Source organism: Ursus arctos, unplaced genomic scaffold (assembly GCF_023065955.2).
Source record: "Ursus arctos isolate Adak ecotype North America unplaced genomic scaffold, UrsArc2.0 scaffold_14, whole genome shotgun sequence".
Taxonomy (NCBI): domain Eukaryota; kingdom Metazoa; phylum Chordata; class Mammalia; order Carnivora; family Ursidae; genus Ursus; species Ursus arctos.
The window spans coordinates 48,057,570-48,082,419 of record NW_026622808.1 but is presented as its reverse complement, the minus strand read 5'-3'; the positions used below and the strand labels follow the sequence as shown (position 1 = coordinate 48,082,419).

At 40.9% G+C, this 24,850-nt stretch overlaps 1 protein-coding gene across 1 annotated transcript in view; it reads left to right on the top strand.

Moving 5' to 3' along the window:
* Positions 1 to 11,822: 11,822 nt before the first annotated feature.
* Positions 11,823 to 24,850, top strand: part of LOC113257061 (uncharacterized) — a 232,229-nt gene continuing 219,201 nt past the window's right edge. The window contains exon 1 of the mRNA XM_044385002.3: positions 11,823 to 12,894. The gene's annotated coding sequence lies outside the window, so the exon portion shown is untranslated. The remainder of the gene's footprint in view (positions 12,895 to 24,850) is intronic.

The following is a 24,850-nucleotide window of genomic DNA, read 5'->3' as shown; positions in this document are numbered from 1 at the left end:
AGGAAAGTTATTTAGAGAAATAATTTAAAGCCCTTCTTAAAAGTTGCTTTAACTATGAGAGATTGGATGTCACTAGGACATGCGCTGGGAAAGAGGAATCAGAGATTTGGGTTCAAATCCCTGCTTGGTTACTACCTTGCTATGCAATGACAGTAAAATACAGAATCGTGGGCAATTGTATGTCACTGTTGGTACATGTGGGGTCAGAAAGTTTGGGTCCAGATCCTTGCTTATCACTTCTTAGCTGTGTTACCCACAAGCAAGTCAGAGAACCTTTCTGAACTTCAGTCTCCTCTTCTACAAAATGAGGATACTGATAGTAAATACAAGCTTTACAACCTTTACCATATTGTCATAAGAATGAAATGAGGGAGATGTAAATGCCTCAGGTAGGTAATACAACTACAATATGAAATGCTGGCACAGACTCCCAAGTTGGTGTTGCTATGTGGTTCTAGTTCCAATTGAGGAATCTTTAAAATCTTGAAATGTATCAAGGTCTTTTGCTATTGTTGCTCATACCAAACCAGACTAACTCTGATCCTAGGCAAAAGGAAAAGCTTTGTTGCCATTTGCCCATGATGGGGGTGGTAATCCAGAGGACATGACCGCCACTTGACCCGTGAGCCGGATCTGCGCAAAGTCTCCTCAGCCCCTGCCCTGTCCTTGGAATGTACATTCTGCCCATGTTCCCACAGTGAGAACTGTTCCAAGGACATAGCCTTGAGAGCGTAAACTGTTGTTGAGACCATCTGGACCAAATACGTGAGTGAACCCAGTTAAGGCCTCTTTATGAATGTCTAAGATTAGGCAGGTAGATGTGGAAATCGACTTGTCTCACAGGCACCCAAGACAAGCCTTGTAAGTAAGTTTCCTTGCTTATTAAAACTGCCACCCACCAATCTGGAGTGATCTGCCTTCTGTCTTTAGTCTCTCCTTACCCTCCATACAATGGGGCCAGTTTGTGAACCAAAACTGCACCAGAGTGCCTTGAAATTTTTCAAAAGGGGAAAGGATTTCTAATGAAGGAGACTTGAACGGATGCAGGCACTAGGTATCAGTAGAAGTTATTTGTGATTGTATCAACTAGCTCTTGAATTCCAAAGTGGTACAGTGAATGATGCCAGGACCAGTTTTCCAGTTAGCGTAAGGGCTAGGGAAAGGGAATCTTCCTCATTACTCTCTCCACAGATAACTGTGATGTCCTTAACCATAAAGACAGCACCAGCTGCACCAGATCCACAGCCTTAAATCTTTTTAATGCATATACTCTTGCCTCGTATCTCCCTCTGCTAAAGTGTAAGCTCCTTGAAGACAGGCACGTGACTTACTCCTTAGCAAGAAAGCATGTGGCAAATGAGGATAAAATCCTTGATTTGGAGCTAGAAAAACCAAGTTCAAATCTCATCTCCAAAATTCATTAGTTGTAAGAGACAAGGCACAAAGCTTTTAAACCCCCTTTGAGCCTTATTCCCTGCTTTCGTATAATGGGAGTCTCCAACAGCGTGGTTTTGTTTAAATCTACTTAGTATTGGTACCATGTGCTGGGATATATATGCTTGGTGCTTTGTATTTATTCATAAAGTCTTACAACTCAGTGAGATATAATATTATTATGTCCATTTTGCAGGGATAATTATTTGCCATTTAACAGAAACACTAAAATGTCTTGGAGATTCTGTTGTTAGTTCTCTACTCTTTTCTATTTTGACTTATTCTGTGGGTATGTCATCTGTCCTCATGGCTTTACATACCAACTAGATGCCAGGACTTCCAACTTAATATATTAAGCCAAGGAATGCCTGGGTGGCTGTCGGTTAAGCATCTGACTCTTGTTTTTGACTCAAGTTATGATTTCAGGGTCATGGGATTGAGCCCCTGCTTGTTCCTCTCCCTCTGCTCCTCCCCTGCTCATGTGCTCACTCTCTCTCTAAAATAAATAAGTAAATAAAGTTCTTAAAAAAAAAAAAAATATATATATATATATATATATATATATATATATATATATATATATATATATATATCAAGCCAAGGCTACTCCCTTGAACTTCAGACCCATATACCCAACCACCCACTCAGTATCTAATAGGCATCTGAACATGACCAAAACCAAGCTCCTGATAGTTCCCCTAAATGTGCTTGTTTCCCAGTTACTCCTTGGTACTTGTTAATACTATTCTTTCAGTTGCTAAGGGCAGAGAACCTCGGAGTCATCCTCCAATGACCTCTTAGTCTGACCTACCACATTCAGTCCACAAAAAAAATAATTTTAGCTCTTCCTATGGCCCCTCTCTTCTGGGCTTCTACTGCTGCATGTTAGTCCAAGGCATCATCTCCTACCTGGATTATTACAAGAGCCTCCTGACCGAACTCCTTACTTACGACCTTGCCCCACGATAGTCTTCTCAACACAGCAGCCAGGGAAATGCCGTTGGAAGGTTAGGGTAGATGATGTGTCCCTTTGCTCTGTGCTCTTGATGGCTGCCCATCTTTTCAGAGGGAAATCCAGGTCCTCATGTGGTCTATGAGGGCTGACGTGATCTGCTGCCTCCTCTTGGCCCCTCCGACCTCATCTACCAACCTTGCCCCCTTGGTCCTTCTCCAGCTTCCTTACATCCTGGCTGATTCTCCAACATACCATCACATTTGCTTCTCAAAACCTCTGTGCTTGGTGCTCTCTCTGGCTGGAATTTTCTGCTCTCACATATCCACATGGCTCCTTGCCTTGCTTCCTTCAGGCTTGTCTCAGACATTCTCATTGAGTTCTCTCTTGTCCTCTCTTCCTAGAGAACCAACCCTAAAACACCCTTCTCTATCACTTCCAACCTGATTTATCCTCCCTGATTTATCCTCCTCCTTAGCACACAGCATTGCCTAAAACATTGCATATTTCCTTTGTCTGCAGTCTGTCTTTCCCTCTAGAAGGAGAATGCCACAAGGGCAAATATGTCTTTTCTGTTTGTGGCTGTGTCCCCAGTGTCCAGAGCAGTGCCTGACACTTAGTAGGTGCTCAGTACATATTTCTGGAATCAATGAATAAAGGAAACCAAATCTCCTAGAGATTAAGAAATTGCTTGTGCTCCAAAAGGTTGAAATGGGCAGTAGTATCTGCAGTCTGAGACTTAAGGTCTCTCTGAGATGGGGACAGGCAGGATTCAGGCTCTTCTGGCTTGGGTCCATGTATTTCTGAAAGCCACGGAAGTGCTGTTCTTGCCAAAAAGTGTTTTTTAGAACTCTCTGCAAGGGTGCCCCAGTGAGTAAGACCTGCCAGGGTGCCCGGCACATAATAAGCTGACAATGCTAACTCCTGGGGTTCTGTGTATAACCCAAATTCATAGTCCTTGACATGGCCTGTCAGCTTCCACTGCCTTCGGTTCTAAATTTGTATGATCTTAGCATAATTAGCCCAGTTTTTGTCGTTCCACAACTGCTAAGTATGCAGTGGCTGTGGCGTGTTATGGCTCCTCTTGGAAGCAGATGACATATCATGAAATATTTATTAAAAAAACAAGTGCAGGCATTCTTAATTATTACCACTGACTGCTTTCCTCTCAAAGTCCAGGAGAGTCGAGTCTGCACAACAGAACTGCTTGAATATGATAATTTCCTTTTGATCTTTAATTTTCCTCCTATGCATTTGGGTACATTTTATGGTTACTTTGAAAAGCTCCACTCAGTCTCACTGGCTGCTTGTTTATTGTCCCCAATCTGCAATGTCTTTTGTTTCATCATTTACATTTCTTAGCCTGTTTCAGATGAATAAATATTGCCCCAACTGCTCTAGCTTAATAAAACTATTATTGCTCATTAACTCTCTGTGCTAGAAATAGCTGGAAAATATGCACTGGGGTTGTTTCCTGTTTTTGTATGTTAGTATTAAAAAAAAATCATTTCATTCTCTGGGATCTCTGAAGTTTATTCTTGGCAGTGGAGAGACAGATCTCTGGACACAAGTTGGTGACTCGAGGTCATTGCTACAGAGGACCTGCTTGTTATTCAAAGGGATCACCAGTTCTTGGTTGGACAGGTAGAATTAGAAGGCAAATGGGTGTTTCAGCTTCTCACAGACATCCTAGAGCCCACAGGAGGAGAACGGAGTCATTAAAGCTGTTTGGTTTTGCTTTGCTTTCTCCTCTTCCTGGTCCTGGATCGCGCTTCTGTTTTCTCCCTATTTCTTTCCTTCTTTTTCACTTTCCCCACAGTTCCCTTCTCATGTGACTATCAGAAACTTCTTTAATGAATTTTCGTCTGTAACTAAGCCCAGGGGCTGCCCATCTTCACAAAATGGAACCAGAGGGTGGAAATCCTATTCTGTGTGAGGATCATAAAATCATTAAGCATGTAACAACATTAAAACAGGAACACACCATCTCTCGGGTTTCTTTTGACCTTTTTCAACTGTTCTAAGGCTGATTTTTTTGGGAGAAGACAAGGAAATTGGAATAGAAAGAAACTTTTGCACTAAGTTCTCAAAGTATTCATTTATTCTTATACTCTCCAGGGAAGGAGGTAGAAGCTAATTTTCTAATTCCCATTTCATAAATGGGAAAGCTGAGGAATGAGATGCTAAGATCTAAAAATTCAAGTGGAAACTGAGGGTAACGAGGGGGAGTATTTAATACATACAAAATAATACATATGTAATACAGTAAGGCATAAAATACGATAACAAAATGATACTGAGAATACTCTATCCAACTCAAGAACCAGAGTAGTACTAATACTGTGGAATTCACATGTAGATAGCCCCAGAGCTAACTACTATCCTAAATTTTGTGATTCTTATTCCTCTACTTTTTACAAAATAGTATTACTACATTTGTTTACATTTATAAACAATTTACTATTTCATTTTGGCTATTTTTAAGCCCTATAAAAGGGTAACATACTGCAGGTGCTTTTGTGACTTACTTTTTTCCACTAATACAGCACAACCCCATCATTACCAATACATGTGATCCAAAGAATTCAAGCACATGAAATGTGGGATCACATTGCTTCCAGATTAGTGAAATGATGAAAGAAAGCCCAAAAAGCTAGTTGGCTAGGATTCTGGAAGTCCAGATGCAGAGTTCACATCCATCCTAGTCCTGACTCCTGGTAGCATTTGCCTGCTCCTGCTGATAACCAGTGGAGTGAGTTATGCAATCACTGTCACCATTTGGAGGGGAGCCACCAAGGAGAGTCAACTGACCTGCATTGGACTCGGACTAGAATGGTTTTAGGTCACTGAGATTTGAGTTATTTTTTAGAGTTTTAGCACCTTTGATTTTAGCCCCTTTCTACTCCAAATGACCTTTTTCAGATTTGTGCCTTCTTGGTCTCTCAATTAGCCTTAGTAGAGATTTGTTGACTTTACTAGTATTTTCAAATACCTGACTTTGGCTTAACGGATCATCTCTAATTGAGTGTTGTGTTTTTATTTCACTTAAAGATTCTTTTCCTTCCATTTTCCTTGAGTCTGTGTGGTCATTCTTTTTCTAATTCCTTTAATGTGTTTCTTAGCCCATTAATTTTCAGCCTTTCTTCTTTTCCTTTGTAAGAACCTAGAGCCACACATTTTCTTTAAGTACTGGTTTTGATCCATGCCACTAGTCTTGACTTATAGTTTTATAAGTCAGGATAGCCTAGATATGCTTCAGTAATAAACAGCTCCAAATTCTCATTTCGTTAAAGCAACAAAGGTTGTTTCTAACAAGTTCCCAGTTGATGCTGATGATGCTGATTCATAGACCACACTTTGAATAGCACTGCTTTAAACGTATTTCAAAATGAATCTTTCTCAAACAGCTCTTTGCTGTTTCAGGTCAAAGGAGGGAAATAAATGGCTTATTTGGAAAATCATGCATTTTCCCTAGCCTGTCTGAACCTTCTGGACAGCATATTATATACCTACTTCAGTGATACATCTCTGGATGGTTGTCAGCCCAGCCTGTGTTCCCCCAAAGAAACATCAATGCCTCCCTGACCTTGAAGTCACCACCAGGATATTGCGAGGCTCTCAGAATTCTTTAACACTAGGCTTTCAGAAGCCCCTTTTTGCCCACACTTGGTTGATGGATTTTTCTTCCAACATAGGAAAGAAGTCTCAGAGGGTGGATGTTATGATCCGTGGGTGATTCAGAGTTTGTTTAAGGCTCCAGTGAAAAAGATTTCAATTCTCACCCCAATGATCAAATGCTCATCTTCATTCAGAGAATTAGGATTCAGCCACAGCAATTACTTCAATTCAGGCACTCTCTTAGACAAGGCTGAGAAGCAGTCTATTTTCTAAATGTACTCATCTTGCGGCACTTTTCCCTGTTTCCTTGGGGCAATAAGAGAACCCCCTCCCCCATTCTGGCCTTAATTTTTAAAAAAATTCTTCCTTCCCTGAAAGCTACATTAAAGTTAGCCTGGATTGACTTACTCAGTGCTGGGACAAATTTAAAATTAGGCACTAGTGCTTGTGTTATTTATTTATTGCTGCATAAAATCAACCCAAAATCTAGTGACTTAATCAGCAATATTGATGTATTACCTCTCCTTATTTCTGTTGGTCAGATATTTGGAAAGGGATCAGAGGACTAGTTCTCCATTGAGTCTCTCATGTAGTTGCCATCTTACATTAGCTGGGTCTACATTCATCTGAAGGCTTGACTAGGGCTGAAGGACTCACTTCCAAGATGCCTCATTCATATGCATGGCAATTTGGTGCTGGCTGTAGACCGAGGGCTCCAGTTTCTCTGCAGGGCTGCTTCAGTAGTCTCAATCCATGGCAGCTAGCTTTCCCTGTGTGCATGATCCAAGAGAAGGGTGGAAGTTGCAATGTGTTTTATGTTCTAACCTTGGACATCACTGCCACTTTTACCATATTCTGTTGGTTGAGATACTTTAAAAAGTCTGTGCAGGTTCTAGGGGAGAGAACATCGACCCTACCTCCTGATGGAAGAATGTCAAAGTCACATTTTAAGACAAGCACATAAAATGGGACATATATTATCACAGCCAGTTTTAGAAAATTTATCTGCCGTAATGGCTAATTAAAATGTTAATGCATACGCCACAGTTGTAATTGTTGGAAACAAGAGTTTCCTAAATTTCCGTGGGCATGAGGCTTTACCACAAAGGCCTGAATACACAATGTTAGAAGTGGGATTGTCCCTTGCATCGTAATCTAGGATAGCAACAAGAAACTGCCTGAGAGATTTAGAAATGAGTGGGACATAGGACCTGACTTAGGAGGTCTCACAAGTGTGAAGAAAGGCAAAATATTAGCATTTACAGTTTGAGAATGTTCCCCTCTTTTCTCCTTCCTATGTTTGCTTGAATTAAAAGGTTCTAAGTGGGTTTTGCTTAGGGAAGCTATGACTTCGCAGACAGGCTCCTTGAGCTTCAAGGATACAGAGTTGGGGGAACAAGGCTGGGCGGGTGGGGTTGGAGTAAAGAGGGAAATGGGAAGTAGGAAGGAAAACATAAAGGTTTAGCCTTGAAAGGGTGAGCTGATCTACTTAACCAAAGTGAGTGAGGAAAAGAAAAGGAAACACTTTGGCCTGGGATGAAGGAGGAGTTGGGAGTTTAGTTTGATGGGTCCCTGCAAGATAGTTGTTAGCTGTGAGTGTAGGAGAAGAAGGAGGATTTGGGACTTTGTGAAAGATTTAAGCAAAGAATGGGATTCTCTTTAAATTAATTTTGCCCACTGAGTTGTGCTTTTGGAACGGGATTCATCCCAAAGGCTGAACCACTGGGTGCTGGGGTTCAAGAACCCAGAAATTAAAATGTGTGGTGAAAGGTGTGATCTCTGAAGTCACATGGACCTGGGTATAAAACTTGGCTTATCAAATACTAACTGTGGGGCTTGTAGTGAACTATGCACCAACTCTTCTTTTTTAAGATTTTATTTATTTATTTTGACAGAGAGAGAGGCAGCAAGAGAGGGAACACAAGCAGGGGGAGTGGGAGAGGGAGAATCAGGCTTCCCGCTGAGCAGGGAGCCCAATGTGGGGCTCGATTCCAGGACCCTGGGATCATGCCCTGAGCCGAAGGCACACGCTTAACGACTGAGCCACCCAGGCCCCCCTGTGCACCAACTCTTGGCCTCAGTTTTCTCCCTAGTCAAATGAGGTAATGCGTTTCTAAGTCTTCTCTATTAAAATGCTAAGTCTTCTCTGGCATTTTAAATACTAGGCCTGATGCAGCCCGAGATCTTATGACTTCCTGCAGTTTGGCATCTAGGCAAAATCAGGGCTTTGAAGAAGAGTCCCTGAAACAGAATAATAAGAGGAGTCGCTTAAAATAGAGGTTCTCCAGCAAATCCAGGGCACAGGACTCTTCATTTAAGACAATTAAAGCTTTCAGCCCTTGCTGTGGAAACTGGGGCATTCTACCTGGCTCCTCAGCTCCTATTTGGCATATCATTCGGATCAGGGAGGAAAATAAATTGTAGAAGAATCAAGTAGAATTCTTAAAAAAAATAAAAATAAAAATAAACAAAAAACCATGTAAACTATGATATGTCCTCATTAGGTTTGAACTCTTCTTTAGGGATATTTAAAGTGAATGTAAAGGTGGAAACTAAGGCAAAATATCAGCTTTCTCCTAAAACTTATTTCAGTTGGAAAATACTCAGAGATTTATTTTTCTTTTTACTTAAGTCTTCATTAAGTGGATTTTTCCCCCTCTCTGCTATGCAGGGGAAGAATTTCGATATGATTCATACACAATTTGAAATTATTTTTAAAGATTCTATATTTTTCCTATCATTTTCCTCACCCATAGGGTTATACTTGAATTGAGAGTCTTAGGTTGCCGACAGTTAAGTAATGATCATAATTGAATATGAAAAACCTGCCATATTCCTCTTTTACCCTCAAGTCGGTTATTTCTTCCTTCTCTTCTTCCTATCCTTCTTTCTCTGGGCACCATCTTCATGACCATCATCTCCACCACTTTTTAAGCCCATCACAATGCTTAGAACTTTTCATGTATTCTCTCATCTGATTTTCATGGCAACTCTCTGAGTCTTCTGTTATTAGCTCCAATTTAGAGGCAGGAAATATAAACCCAGCATGATTAATTAACCTGTCCAAGGTCCCACAGCCAGCAAGATGGCAGAGCTAGGATTTCCTGATGCCAGCAGAGTTCTCTTGTAACATGCAAAATACTTCATTTATCTTTCAACTCCACCACTAGCACTGTTCACTGACTTTTTTCCTCCCCAAACACACCAACTAACGCTTTTCAAGAACTCCTGTATAAAATAACAAGTTGATCATCATTGCCTTCCTGTTTTAAAAAATTTAGACTTTATTTATTTAAACTTTATTTATAGTTTAAGGCTTACAGAAAATTGGCGAGAATGTACAGAGAATTCACATGTTTCTTTTCTGCCCAGTTTCCATATTATTAACATCCTGCCTCAGTGTGATATATTTGTGACAATTGATGAACCAAAATTGACACATTATTAATTAGAAACTGTAGTTTCCATTAGAGTTCTGTGTGGTACAGTTCTATGCATTCTGACAAATGCATTGTCATTTATCCTCCATTACGGTATCATACGGAATATTTTCACTGACCTAAAAATCTCCTTACTTCCTGCGCCCCGATCCCTGAGCCCCTGGCAACCACTGGTATTTTCACTGTCTCTATAGTTTTGCTTTTTCGAAGTGTCGTATGACTGGAATCAAATAGTATGTGGCCTTCTCAGACTAGATCCTTTCCACTGAGCAAATCACATTAGGAAGTTTCTAAGCTTTGTGAGAAGGAAGAGAGGCAACCCCTTCCGCACTTGCTTATATCCCAAGTAATCAGACTCACTGCTTCTGCTTGTGCTCTCAACGTGGGAGAAAAGGCATTACCGGAGAATAAATGTAGAGAGTTAGTGGAGTAGTCTGTCTGTGAGATGGAGCTGCTCTATGCCCATGGGCCACCAGAACTGAGGTGTGGAGAAAAGATGAGAACGGGGTGTTCAGATTTAGTGGAGACTACATACGTCGAGGGCAAACCGGCTGTGTCGAAGGGATGTACCTTGATGGCACCGGCAAGGAAATACGGGCAAATCCGGTGAAAAATAATCCATAGCAGGGAAGGGGGTATTGGGTTTGAGTATCACACCGAGCTGGCCTTTCGGAGCCTGCACAGCATCCTGTGACTCTTCAGGTGCCATGCGCTGTCACCTTTCATGAGACAGAGAAAGGAAAGAGGAATCTAGTCAATGTGGCAGAGGGACACTCACATTCAGAAGTGGTCATTCCTGCCCACAAAGAGAACAGCCAATTCTTCATGGTGCTGAGACAGAAGGACACACACAAACTTTAGTTTATCTCCTACCCTGCCCCAGAGCAGATGAGCAAAGGCAGGGTTTGGGATGGGATGCAAGGTGTGTGAAACACCCGCTTCACTCCAAATTTCTGGTCCCCAAGTCTAAGCCTGTGTTGGGGGAGAGGAAGACCCTTTAAGCTGAATAGACTATTGGATTGAAGATAGGAAGGACTGAATCTCAACTTACGTGAGACTAATTGAATAATTAAAAATGACTGGAGGGTCATGGAGTTGAAATGAGAGATATTAAAAGAGCTTCTCTATAATGAAAAAGGTGAGATTTGACAAAGGACAGTTAGTAACAAATAAAGAAAAAATGAAAAAATGAAACTCATGTTTATAACTCAGGGAATTGAGACTGTGATCAGACTGACTCCATATAATAACTCACGTTGGTATAGTGCCTTCTAGTTTAAAAAATGCTCTTATATCTTTTGCTCCATTGCTCCTTTTAGAAACCCTGAGAGAAAAATAGGACGAATATTATTTCCGATTTCTAAGATGAGAAAACTAATGTTTCAAGTGAAGAAGTGACCTGACCAAAGCTACATGGTCATTAAACAGCTAACCCATTATTAATGTCCAGGCTGTCTGACTTCCCTTCTGTTTTCCTGACTACCATGATATATTAAGAAAACAACTTTAGAATTCAGATGAATCACTCATGTAAAGAAATTGGTGGATTCAAAGGAAATGTTGCAAATGGGTAGAGAATGAAGGAAAAATGAGAGTGTTTCAAATAGTGAGATCTGTGGTCCAGAGGCATTCAAATCTCCTGGGTATGAATCTACTAAAACTTCACATTTTCAGGGTTCACCTTCAGACCTTTTGAATCAGAATTTGGGGGGCCTGACATTCTACCTGTTTAACAAACTCTCTCAATGATTCTTACTCATTCCAAGGGTTAAGAATCACTGACACTAAGCCTTCCTGTTTCTCCAGCTCTTTTTCCTTAGATCTTGCTGAGAATCAGACCTGGTATTTTGATAATACTTTAGGACATTTATCTCATTTAATCTGCAAAACTACTCAGCGAGATAGGTGCTATAATCCCCATTTCACAGTTAAGAGAAGGGAGTCACAGACATTCAAATAATTTGTTCAAGGTCATATCATCAGTAGGCAGAAGAGCTAGAATCCAAACCCAGGCTCACCCAAACTCATGAGCCTACAAGTTGAACTTTTAGGCTCCACGGTCTCTTTGTTCCTGTTCTGCTTTCACATTGCCTAGATGTTATAAGCCCTCTGATTCTAGCAAAACATATTGCTCTCTCCTGTCTGGGGGAAACAAGAGTCAAACATATCCAGAGTCACGCAGCTTAACGGAGGTTAGATAAGCTCATTTTTCAGTCCTACAAAAGTCATCAGAAGATTGCTTTTAAGGGATGCTGTTTACACACTGATTTAGCTCTCAATAATTTATTAATCTATTAATATCTCTCCTTTTTCAATTTTATTCTCAGAGGAAGCAGCCAAGTTTTCTCTTAGGGTGTGTTTTAGTGTGAGGATGTGGAGTATAGGATTGTTAATGGGTTTTCCATTATTGCTCGAGATTTTGCACCCTGAGAATATCAAAAGCTGGAGGAGGAGATGCTGGGGCAGGAAGTGGAAAAAGAGCCCAACCAGGGCCTTTTCTCATCTCTCTTCTGAAGTATCCATTCAGCAAGAAATCCTCTGAAGTTCAGTATTTCCTTCCCCAGCGCCTGATTCAGACTCATGTCCCTTTATGCCTGTGACTTAGCCTCATAACTCCAGGTGTCCCCTGGAAGCTCTCGTGCATGCTGTGGTCCATGTTCACGGACCATATAGAGAACCCTTCCCAGGTACTCAATAGAAGGGGCTGAATATAGGGATCTAGGGGTTAATGAGCTCTGTCGTGGGAATCTTCTCACATTGTCACACTGTGCACTTTTAATATATTACGTATATTTAATATATTTATAAATGTTATAATTTGAATACATGACAATTTCATTTGTCATTTATATCTCAATATAGGTGATCTAGTTATGGAGATGTTGAAAGAACTGAGAGTGAACAGGGAAAGGCAGGTCAGCCCAGAATTTAACAATTGCAGGAAGGTGCTGCTATGGCTAGACCAGGAGAGAGTAAGAGAGGGGATGGTGTTAGAATTCAGGGGTCAGGGATGCCTGGGTAGAGCTGGAAGCTGGAGGAGGAGCTGGCCCAGGGGACTACATGGCTGAGACTGTCAGATGAAAGGTGGAGTCTGGAGAAGGTGCTACTCACTGTAAGCTGGAGCTAACACCGAGTTTTCCCAAAGGGAATGACGAACACAGAGGGAATGTGAACCTAGCAGGAACTTGGAATATGCCGGATATACAGCCACTGACAAGATGCTGTATGGAGGGAAATTATACTGCCTGCTCCTTTCTTCCTGCCCTCCCGTCTGTCAACATTGCCTCCCATTGGATGAACCTGGCCAGAAACGAGTTAGCAAAGGAGCGTGAGAATTGAAGTTTGCAGCCACCGACTTCCTGTGGTACAAAGCAGAACAGAGAAAGTGTAGGAATGGATCTGAGAGCAACCAGACAAATGATCAGCACAGGCACCAAAGGGAAATGACAGGTGAGTGACATCACCAATACAGCTTACAGAGGACCACGAAGTCTGGAAACACTGAAGAATATATGCAATACATGGTTTATTGATATTACATTATAATACATGTGTTCAGGGACATTAAGCAACATGTTCAATGTTTTGACCCTCATTAGTAGTGCATAGTTCAGTGAACTATGGAAATTGCCACAGTAATGGTACATTAATGCATTTCCATCAATTCCTGTGCAGGCGTCTGAGATCAGTTGCTTCCCACGAATTGTGCCTCTGATTTCCATTGCGTAAGCCTGCATCGTTAGCATATCCCAAAAGAACTGTGTTCAATCTGTTTTTTTTTTTAATCATCTATGTTTCCATCTGCCTCCTATACTTTAACTTGTTTAATTAGCTACCGTTAAACGTTAAACTTCATCTCCAGTTTATTCCAGAGAGAAATATGAGCTAAGCTGCCACAAAGTAAACTTTTTCCATTCTCACATGCCCGATTTCCCGACAAGCAACTGAGGCCCTAGTGGTCAGGATGCACTGAAGAAATAGATCAACGGGGTTCTTGGCTGCATGCCACAATTCATTTCAGAGTGGTGGATTGCCATGTCGAAATCTAGAAATGCTATCCACTGGCTCATAAGAAATCAAGAAATATGAGAAGCGCCCCTGGAGGATCACAGTTTGAACAGTAAGAAAGGATTTGAAGTTTATTCCTTACGGACCTAGAAATGAAAGTTCAGGGAAAGAGGAATGTTGTCAGGTTATTAGGTCAGAAGTTAATCTTAGAATCTTCAGAGACCACGCATGATGGACAGGGCCTGGGAACTATTTTCTCTTCCACCTTCTTATCTAAATTATTAGTCTCAACACTCACTTTTTTGTCCAAGGTTTCCCACTCATTACTGCGTCCCACTTTTCTTAGTAACAAGTCTTGTAAAGCCTTCTTACGCCTTTGTTTCGGTCTAGGTGTCTTGCTCGTTCGCCTGTATGCGACTTTATTTCAGATCCACATTTACTCTTTGCCTTCTTCACTGCAGTAGCTTCCAACTGGGCCCCCGTTTTGACTCATTAATTTACTTAATAAATCTTCCAATTTTTATTTCCATATGGTAGCTAGAGTGATATTTCTAAAATCCTGGTCTAATCCTCTAACTCCTTGGTTAAAACTAATAGTTGTCCATTTTCCTATTAACTGACATCCATTAAGACTTGCCATTGAACACAGAAAAAAAAGCTATTAACTTTTCAGCATGGCGTACGAGACCATTCCTGATCTGACTTCCACCTGACTTTATAGCTCCTCTCCTGCAGTTCCTCTGTATTCAAGGATCTTGTCATTCTAAGGAACAGAACCTGACTGAAAAGAGTTCAGGTGTGGATACAACAATTTTCAACATCTCTTTTGGTCTTCAGCATTGTTTATCATACATTTCCGGTCCTTTACCTTCGTAGTACATGGTGGGCGTTGTATTTCCCCTGGTATCTAAATGGGTCTGTACGGCTAGTTCTGGCCAGTGTGTTTTACGTGGTTGTGATGTGGGCCACTTCCAGACTGAAACACTTAATCTTTGTTGCAAGACTTTCCACAGGGTTTGACAGTGCTCGGCATGGTGGCTATTGTGTCAGCCTTCTTCCCTGAGTAAGGAGACTTGGCCCAAAGCTCCAAGGGGAGGGGCAACATCTTGTTATAAGCTTCTGAGTTTTGGTGATGGTTATTACTATAGTGCAGGGTTGGCAGACCTTTTCTGTAAAAGCTTTGCAGACCACATAGGTAGTTGATTCTTCTCCTTTTCCTTCTTTATGACACTTAAAATTGTAAAAACAATTCTTAGTTCAGGCTATCCAAAAACAGACCCTAGGCAAGATTGTCCCAAGGGGTGTAGCTTGCCATCCCCTGCTATAATGTGACCTGGTGTGTTTTGACTAATACAAAAGACAGGAAACAGAATACATGTGGTTCTTTAATCACTGCCTTTGTCCATGAGTCTCTTCAGTTCTTGCTTACCTCTGAACAGGCTTCCTCTCCTTTCTTGCCTTGCACATGGCCTCATATAGTCACCACAGATGGCTTAATATGACTGCCCTTGTCTCAACTTTTCAGCTCAAGTATCTCTGGTCAGTTAGTTCAAGTTCTCTGAAGACCATCTGACTGGTTACTTAGCAACCATGTACTGTAAGGTATCCATCTTTGACCCAATCAGCATGAGCTGAGCCGGTTGCAGGCATACAGAACCACCCTTTCCCGAGCAGAGGTGGGGACAGTCTCTCTAGAAGAGACCATGAACTGCGGATGTTTATAGATGTTTCTAATAGAGTACTCTAACATTTGTATAGACCATTTCCCCTCCCCTTGTTTGGTATAGGTGGTCCATGTTTCTTTTCCCTGCTGTTCACCTGGCAATCTTCAACCATTTCTCATGATTCAGCCTCAGTATCACCTCCTCTGTGAGGTCTTTCATTAACCATTAACATCACCTCATGTCTGCCATTCAGCTCACTAGGCAAAGTTAGGTGCTTCTCCTCTGTAATCCTATCGTACTTACGTAAACATACCAAATCAACATAATGTAATGATTACACGTATTCATTAAATTAAAAGGGGCTCAATTGGGGCGACTGGATGGCCCAGTCGGTTGAGTGTTCTGCTCTTGGTTTCGGCTCAGGTCTTGATCTCAGGGTCCCGGAATCGAGCCCCACATCAGGCTCCACACTCAGCAGGGATTCTGCTTGAGGATTTCTCTCCCTCTCTCTCTGTCCTTCTCCTCCACCCCCACTCATGCACACTCTCTCTCTCTCTCAAATAAGGAAATCTTTAAAATGGGGGGGGTGGTGCTTGATTTAATGGAAGAGAGCATAGTTTATTCACTATCATAACAGCTTTTAATTTTCTGAGGAGGTGCTCCCTCCTCGTCCTTGAGGGACACCATCCAATCATAATTCCTATCATCCCATATTTAGATTTGTCTTTGGCAACCGCAGCTGTGGTCCTTGGCTATAGAGAGTCAATGAATTTACACTTTTCTTTAGTGGAACATAATTTTATGTTTCTTAAAAACTAGTTTTCAGAAGTACAGAAATTGCAAAATCTATAGCCAGTGCAGTGTAAAACGTAGCTACCAAATAAAATTCTAGCCTGAAGGTTAACAAGAATTAGGGTAACTGGTGCCTGTAGCCTAAATCCACATGACGTGTTTTTTGTTTGTTTGTTTGTTTGTTTGTTTGTTTGTTTTGCCTCCAGTGCAGTGCAACATAACAGCCTTTTAAGGGACTTGGGATATAACTTCAGTTACCAAACCGCCACCAGCTGGCTTAACGTTAATAAAACATCAAGCTGCTAAATATGTCATGCATTTCTGTTCCAGCAGTTACTATGTATACGGAGTGCTTACTGTTTCTGGAATGTGGGCCAAAAGTAAATAGAACAATATGCATAAAATATTTATTCATCTTAAATTATTATTTGACAACATATGGATCCCATACTGTCACCTTTTAAACATTTAGAAACTTTTTTTTAACATGTAATGCCATTTAAAAGCAAGAGTTGCCTTGCTTCAGGTCACTGAAAATTTGAAAATGCCAAAGTTTACGACCTAGGAACTCTTGTTAGGCATTTCAGTCAAAATGGTCAGTATCAGTCAGAGGATAATCAGTTGTTGGCTGATGGTGGACACAGTTTACTCATAGATTAGCACATCCTTTTTCTTTAATAGGCAGTAAAGTGTTCTGTTTGAGTATTCTTTGATATTGCTTAGGAGAGTCAAGGGGTGAGAAAGAGGAAATAATGTAGAGTAGCCAGTAGTTATTTGGGGAAAAAGTAGTACACACGTTGCTGAGAGAATAGAGAGAAGGGAAAGGCACAAGAGGCAGGGGAAAGGTCCTTAGAGAGAATACAGATTAAGAAAAACAGGCCATCTTTTAAAAGAAATTGACCATCCACCCATACACTGACCCTCAGTCAGTGGCTGTTGGGCTTTGGGATGGTCCGATGTGCTACATGTCGTTCCTGTGACCAGGGACCCAAGAAACACACAAAGTCTGCCTTGGGCCACCCAGCCATTTTCCCCATGAGGTCCTCCCAAGAGATACATGCCTAGGGACGTTTACCAGTGACAGGGTAACTAGGTGTTATTGTATTTGAACCTAAATGCCAAGGCAGAGTTTTAGTAACACAGTTGACCAAATAGAAGTCTCCTTTCTCCAAAGCTGGTTAGGCCCAATCAACCTCAGATAAAGCAGGTTGTGAGGATGGCTCTGACTCTCTGCTCCATGTCCCCAAATGCTCAAAGACTCTGGTTCACTTACCATGAGATAAGTGATGGCCAATGACTACCAACAACGGGCAGTGTTGCTGGATCAAGCTGGACTAGGTTCCCTTCCAAAGCCACTGAGCAGGAAGGAAAGAGAGCATCTAAGGAGGGACTGAGAAATGGCAGGCCCTGTAGGAAAAGCTCTAGGCTCTTACCTACCCTCTGGGGACAAGAAAGAAAGAGAAGCCAGGCCCACATATGACGTGACCTTTATCCCCTCTGAAAGTAGACCCGTCAACATCCTTAAATTTCAGCAAATCTTCCCTTCTTGGGAGGCCAAGTTTCTTGCTACTGATCTTAAAAATTAGGAATCAGATTAAGTAGGCATGAGAAAGGAAGGAAATAGTCTTGACTCTCTAGAGACCAATCATGCCTCACTTTATTGGTCATACAAACATACTGTGGACAGGATAGACTAGTGTCTACTAAGTGCAATAGACAGGTCCTCCCTGACCTTTGTCAATTTCCATTGAACAAAACTTGTCAATTGCTTATAAACCTCTGGCCCTTGGATCCTAAATAGTAACGATATTTCAGACTTTGACCAAATTCCTGGCCCTGGTATGAACATTCTTTTTTATCCTACCCCCTTTATCTTACTGGTCTTCTTGCTGCCTGCTGCCTGCTGCCTGCTGCCTGCCTGCCTGACCATGCAGAGATCCCTGACCTCTGTTTGAATGACCTCACATATTTCACTCAAGATTCTGATCCTTCATTTTTAAAATATTAGGCATCTGAGCAGGCCACATTTTCCTCTAGGAAAGCTTTTTGTTTCTTTTTAAACAACAACAGAAGAGCTATTTACAAGGAGCCAATTTAGTAACATTCATTTCCAAAGTCATTTTCGTTTTATAGGCTGTAAATAAATTTGCAAAATCATGTAACTTCATGGTAATAACATGACCTGGAAATTACAAGGTAATTAAACTCAAAGCATCTAAGAATAGTACTCCAAGAATAATTTACTTCTCCGTGCCAGGAGTCAAGACTTTTTGCTGCTAAGCACTAATGCAGAATGAATTAGTACTGAAAGTTCCAAGCTGCCACACTCCAGGAATTATGGGAGGCTGCCTCTGTAGCTGCCGGGTGTAATTGATGACCGCATGGAGAGGAAGCAGTAGCATTGTAAGAATGTTTGGAGATGACTTGTTACAAAAGTTTATTGTGATTTTAAAGTAAGTTCTGTGTTCCTGAAGAAAGTGAATGTGGGCATCAGGGTGGCCTATATAAAGAACTACTGCCCTCAAAGTCAGTGTTCAGTCAAACCTGGATGAATCTAAAAGTTTGAAACTGGAGGTGATAGTTTGATGGTACAGCTTGAATTTAATGATACTGTAGGAAAGTCCTAGAAGATATTTTTTTCTAGGGTAAAAACGGCAAGTATTCAGATCACAGTTTGGATTGTCCAATCTCAGTGGAAAAGAATCCAAAGCCAAGCATTTTTTCCTAAAACCTGAAGTCAACTTCCTGCCCCAAAGGCAGCTGGCCAGCAGACATGGTGGCCATCTTGATATAGACACTGTTGTCTTGGACCGTCCTTATCTGCCTCACCAGAAAGCTGGCACTGAAGAGGTCTTTCTTTCTGCTGAAAAGAAAGAGATAAAATACTTGAGGTCACCTCCATATTATCTGCTTGGGCCTCCTGAGAAATGTTAAAGGGACCTACTGGTTTTCCAGCCTTCTGAAGAACTGGCATTGTCTATGGTGTGCTGTGGCTCCGATAAAGTGGCTGCAAACGCACTAGGAATAGAGTCAATGTTGCCGTCTATTTAAGACCTCGGGTTGGCTATACCTCAACCTCAGGTCACTTCTCTTCTCAAGGTTGCCCTCTCACATGATTTTGTTTCTTCTAAGCTCTGATTATCTTTCCCGAATCTTGCCTCTTCAGACCTAGGGAAAGTAACCATTCCACTCTTACTAACCCTGGGGCACTGCACTATTCCTTGTGCTTTCCTTACATCTGTCCACATCTTTCGAACACCCCCTTCGTTAAGCCCTCCTTGGATTGTCCTAATTTGAATTAACCATCTGTTTCCTGTTGGAATGATGACTGACATTCTTACTAATGTTTGGGGGGACTGGGTGTTAGTTAAATATTTGTCATTGAGATCTATTTTAATTGTTAACAGTATGTGAATACATATTTGTATGTGGAATACAAATTTTAGCTCTTTACGGTTATCTTTATTTTTGTTTTTAGTGATTTGTGAGCTAGAGTGTGGCCAATTTTTGTAAATGACCCATGAATATTTAAAAAGTCATATTCTTTATGTGGAAGACAAGGTTCTACGTAGATTCTTTACACTAAACTTAAGAACAAAATCAGACTCATCAACAGTCACAAGAGAGAACTTCAGACATGAATTTTCTCCCATAAAATGTAGTAACAGTTGATTGAAAAATGTAAGTCACCCCCCCACATCTGTACAGAAAGAGCGATTACAAGCTATCGTGAGTAGAAAAGCAGGCCAGTGTACAAGTCGGGGCTGGGCCACCTGCTAAGTTCCCTTACAAGCTCTATTTACCTGGGTCAGACCCTCAGAACTTCAGACTTTAGGAAAATCTTACGTAGCTCTGTTCCAAAGACCTTTGGAGCACTCGTGTAATTAGACGTGCAAGTGCTGAATGCATGAATACCAAGTGACCTGTGTCCTGCAAATCCAGTCACCAGTGTCACTGGCCAAGGTGCCCATCAGCTACGATGCAGGCACAGTCTGAGCGGCCCAAGGACAGAGAGCCCTGGTGTGAATGCACACGTATGGATTGTAGACGTGAAGACAGTGTCTGGTGTGTGGAGTGCAAGGCACTTGTGTGCTATGACTGTATAAAGCCTGTGAAGACAAGAAAGATACGTTAACAGAAACCACAGGGAAACCCAGCCATTGCACTACTGGGTATTTACCCCAAAGATACAGACGTAGTGAAGAGAAGGGCCATATGCACCCCAATGTTCATAGCAGCGATGTCCACAATAGCTAAATTGTGGAAGGAGCCGAGATGCCCTTCAACAGATGACTGGATTAAGAAGTTGTGGTCCATATATACGATGGAATATTACTCAGCTATCAGAAAGAACGAGTTCTCAACATTTGCTACAACATGGACAGCACTGGAGGAGATAATGCTAAGTGAAATAAGTCAAGCAGAGAAAGACAACTATCATATGATTTCTCTCATCTATGGAACATAAGAACTAGGATGATCGGTAGGGGAAGAAAGGGATAAAGAAAGGGGGGGTAATCAGAAGGGGGAATGAAACATGAGAGACTATGGACTATGAGAAACAAACTGAGGACTTCAGAGGGGAGGAGGGTGGGGGAATGGGATAGACCGGTGATGGGTAGTAAGGAGGGCACATATTGCATGGTGCACTGGGTGTTATACACAACTAATGAATCATCGAGCCTTACATCGGAAACCGGGGATGTACTGTATGGTGACTAACATAATATAATAAAAAATCATTAAAAAAATAATAATAATAAAAAAATAAAATGTGATATTCTTGGGAAAAAAAAAAAAGAAACCACAGGGAAAGCAGAAAGGTGAACAATTCAGAGATTTCTACATTTTTCTCTTGGCCTCTGTTTTTGAAACTGTTTCTGTAAGGCTAATTCTAATAAGGGACATCAACACAGATTAAGCCTTTAATTAATGATATTAATGATCATTAACTTATAATGCTCAATATTTTATATATCTTTAATCATTTTGTATGTTTGATTCACTAGTGACTGAAAGAGATGTGATAAGATTTCTCATCATGATTGTGTTTGTCAATTTCTGCTTAGAACTTCTTTTCTTCATCACTATAACTTACCTGTCATGGATCCCATTTCTTGATCTTGGTTGTCCAAGGTGACAGTTCTCTTTAAGTTAATTTACTCTAAATTATTATTGGTTGGTAGTAAATTAATATGTTGTTTGAGTCCATAGTCTATATCTAGAAAGCCCCACTACTTACAAATAGGTTCAGTTCTGAAAGATTCTACTCATAAGTCAAAGAGACCACTAATGCCTTTTGTAGCCACATTTAATGGGCTTTTTGATCTAGTGTGTTTCTTTGCTCATATTTATAGCAGCTTGCATCAATGAGAGTCCCAATGTTTAGAGTGCATAATTAAAGGTTCTTCTGTATTAACTTAAGTCATATATCTGCTCCACAATGAGGAAGAGATGAAATCATGTTGGGAGTCATAGCAGACACAAGTAATTCAGATCGCTCTTCAAGAAAGAACTCCTTGCTCAACTGCAAGATGTGTGTTTAGCTGACAGCCTCTAGCTGTTCCTCCTTTGGTGGACCCTAGCTTTTGGGCCAAGGTCACGGGCTTTCCAGGGAAGCCCCAGCTCATGACTGAGCAGCACAGTGGTACAGGGCTTAACCTTTTCTACCCAATGAAAGACTCCTCCAAAGGGCAATCTGCACTCTGCACAGTCCTGTTGGGTTGCCAGATCTATTGACCCTCCCTGCCCAATTCAACTTCCCCCCTTTTCCTTTTACAAACGTTACTTTTCAATAAACCTTATGCACTCCTAATTCATTCTTAGCATCAACTTCCCAGAGGCCCCAACTGACCCCAGCGTTAACCAAAAATGTTCATTCCAATCTAGTTCTCTTATTTTCTCTCCGTGCTGCTTTTATAATCCTTCTGGAAAGATTAAAGATTTTATTTCAATGGTGGAATCAGTTTTTATTTCAACCAGTGAAGTGATGTGTACAACAGGTTCATCAATAGGCTCAGGAAACCATTAGTTCATAATACTCTTAAAACTCTTGCTCGGTATTAAAGTATTTTGCCTGAGCAAACTCAGTAACATTGAGGCACAAATGTTAGATTACAGATGCCATTGATCTCCTACAAGGTACTGCAAGGAACTGAGGTATTGGTCTCATCCGGGGATGCCAATCTGCATCCATGTGAGGAGAGACCATGCAGGGAAATGCCGTGTTTTAGGCAGTTTCAAGTCTCAATGGGAAGTGTTTGTTTTGAGAGTTTGGTCTTCATCTATACCTTTACTGTTCTTAAAAAATGGGGGGAGGGTTAGAATATGAGAGGGAATTTAGTAAACCATGCTCGGGCGGGGAGGGAGTCAGACAGCAAAGTGAAGTGAATTCCAAGCAAGATATACCTGCATTGCTAAGAAGACTAGAGGAAGAAACGAGGTTCGTAATAGCAAAGTCTGTCCTTTAATTACTTGAATCATCCAGAGGAGTGGTGTCATGTGGTAGATAAGAATGTTCTCACCATCCATTTCATATGAACTTCCAGACTTTGAAATTCTAGACTCACCCCAGTAGTAGTGTCCTAACATAGTTGTGGATTTATCATGAATGTACAGGGTGGGCACATAAAATGGGATGGGGTTGAGTGATGGTATAGAGCCTAGTGCCAAAATCCTGGTGGACCACATTCAATGTGGTTTATAAGGCTGCATGGGGTTCTGAAAAGTGGGTCAAATGTTTGTTCATGACAACCGCTGCTTTGCTTTACAACTCAGTGAGATTGACCAGATCTGTACATCTTTAAGCTCTTTTATTTTAGTCTCTCTGTTAAGCTAATAACATCTGTACTGTGATTCCTTCCTCACTGGGGCAGAGGGGGTGGGGAAGGGGTAATTGTAAATTGGTATTTGTAACAGAAAGTGAAGAATTCCATAGGCAAAACTTCACTTACCTCAAGGAAGTGGGGAAGTAAGTCCCTAGGAAGGTGATCATACACTTTAAGCGATTTGAAAGTAGTCTCATTCCCCTCTGTCTCCATATGTCCTAAGGGTAATTCCAGGTGTCCAGGTAGAGAAGTGCCTGGGAGGGGTGAATGGGTCATCTGCTGTCATTAATCACTTGCAGACTGGTTCCTAGGGCTCCCTCAGTCCTGCGCTGGTGTGATCTACGGTATCTCCTGGCAACAAGGTGTGTGAAAGCTCAGGTCCTCGTTGGGCATTTTTCTTCTCTAAATGTCAGCCTCAGAGAGTTATCCTGGGGGAGACCAAAAAAAAAAAAAAAATCTCCTTCAGCTGCTTTAAAACAAACCATGCTTTACACGTGCATTTTTAAAAGAGGATTACAATGCTTACTTTTTTTTTTTTTTTTACTTTGGGCAACACACTCAATGTGTTAGATAGTATATAAAATGGAGATTGTGTATAAGTGGAATTGAGTTATACTTGTCTCCCCTACCTCAAAGGATTGTTTTACAAGTCCTCAAGTGGTATGTCATTGCTACTTATTTATCATACCTCATACATCAGCATTTGTCAAAATGTGTTCCATGGAACCCTGGTCCTTTGAAATGTTCACGAAGAAACAGATTGGGTTCAGTTGGTCTTAGGAAGTGCTCCCCACCATACCTCAGTCTCCGAGATTCACCATACACGTTAAGGGATGTGAAGAGTCATACGGTCAAGAAACCTGTTCAACTTTTTGTTTAAATGGATATTTCCTAAACTCTTTTGGTGATGGAATCCTTTTCGTATGTGTGTAATATTTGCTAACATCCCATAGCAATGTGCTGAGGACATACAGTCAAATGATTAAGAGCCTATGCACTTAATGCTTGGGTTTGAATCCCAGCAATGATATTTACTGATTTGTGACCTTGGGCAAGGTTATTATGCTCCTTGTACCTCATGTCTCTCGTCTGAGAAATGGGAATAGTGATAATGCTGCATTAGGCTGCTGTAAGGTTTAAATGAGTTAATATTTAAAGTGCGGAGTAGAATCTGTGACCTGCAGTAAGCATTTCATGATGTTTCCTGTTATCATTGTGACTTTTCTGTCTTTATCTTTACCAAACAGTTTTGGTCTAATAATAACAATAAATATGAAGTGAATATAATCTTATGGTTCACAAACTTTCTCATATGTGCGTGTCTAATCTTCAGATCAATCCTAATAGGTAGGCATTATTGTGGTTATACCCATTTTACTGATTAGGAAAGGAAGGCTAAGAAATGTGAGTATATTTCATGAATGGGCAGTAAAAGGGAGAGCCAGAATCAAATATGGGTCTTTCGATATCAGATCTTGTGCCTTTTCCACTTACTATACTTGGTTTTCCTGTGATTCCAAATTAAAATATGAAAACTTTCTACTTGAAGTAGCTAAGAAGGTTCTCCTTTCAAAAGACATATAGCTTAAACCCCAAAGATTAAAAATAGAAGTTAGAAATTAAAGGCATTACAATGGATGAAATTTAAGCAAAGCAAGCAAGCCAGGGCTTTTTGAGTTATAAAGTCCCTGGACTAGTATTGTAGAAGAGTGAAGAACACATACATGGGATACAAATACATTCTCCAGGTTACAAACTAAAAATCAGTACATATAATCTGACCAAGGATCATTATACTTTTTTTGTCACACAAGAGGAAATTCTAGATGTCAAAATACTAAATTTCTATGATAGCTTAAAAGTTATGAGGAAAATCAAGCTCAGTATTTGAGATCTGTATTTGAGTTGAAGAAAATTGATTGGTCCTTATTTTAGCATAATTTATGATCTCCTTCAACCATACATTATCTGAAATTGAAAAAAATCATGCTTCAGCACTTAACATTTCCTAGAAAATGCAATTGGTGCATTAGCCATGTTGCTCATGGTGCTATCATTCTTGACTCATCTTTGAGTCTCTGAGTAACATTGAAATAATTAGGTGTTCTTTGAAGA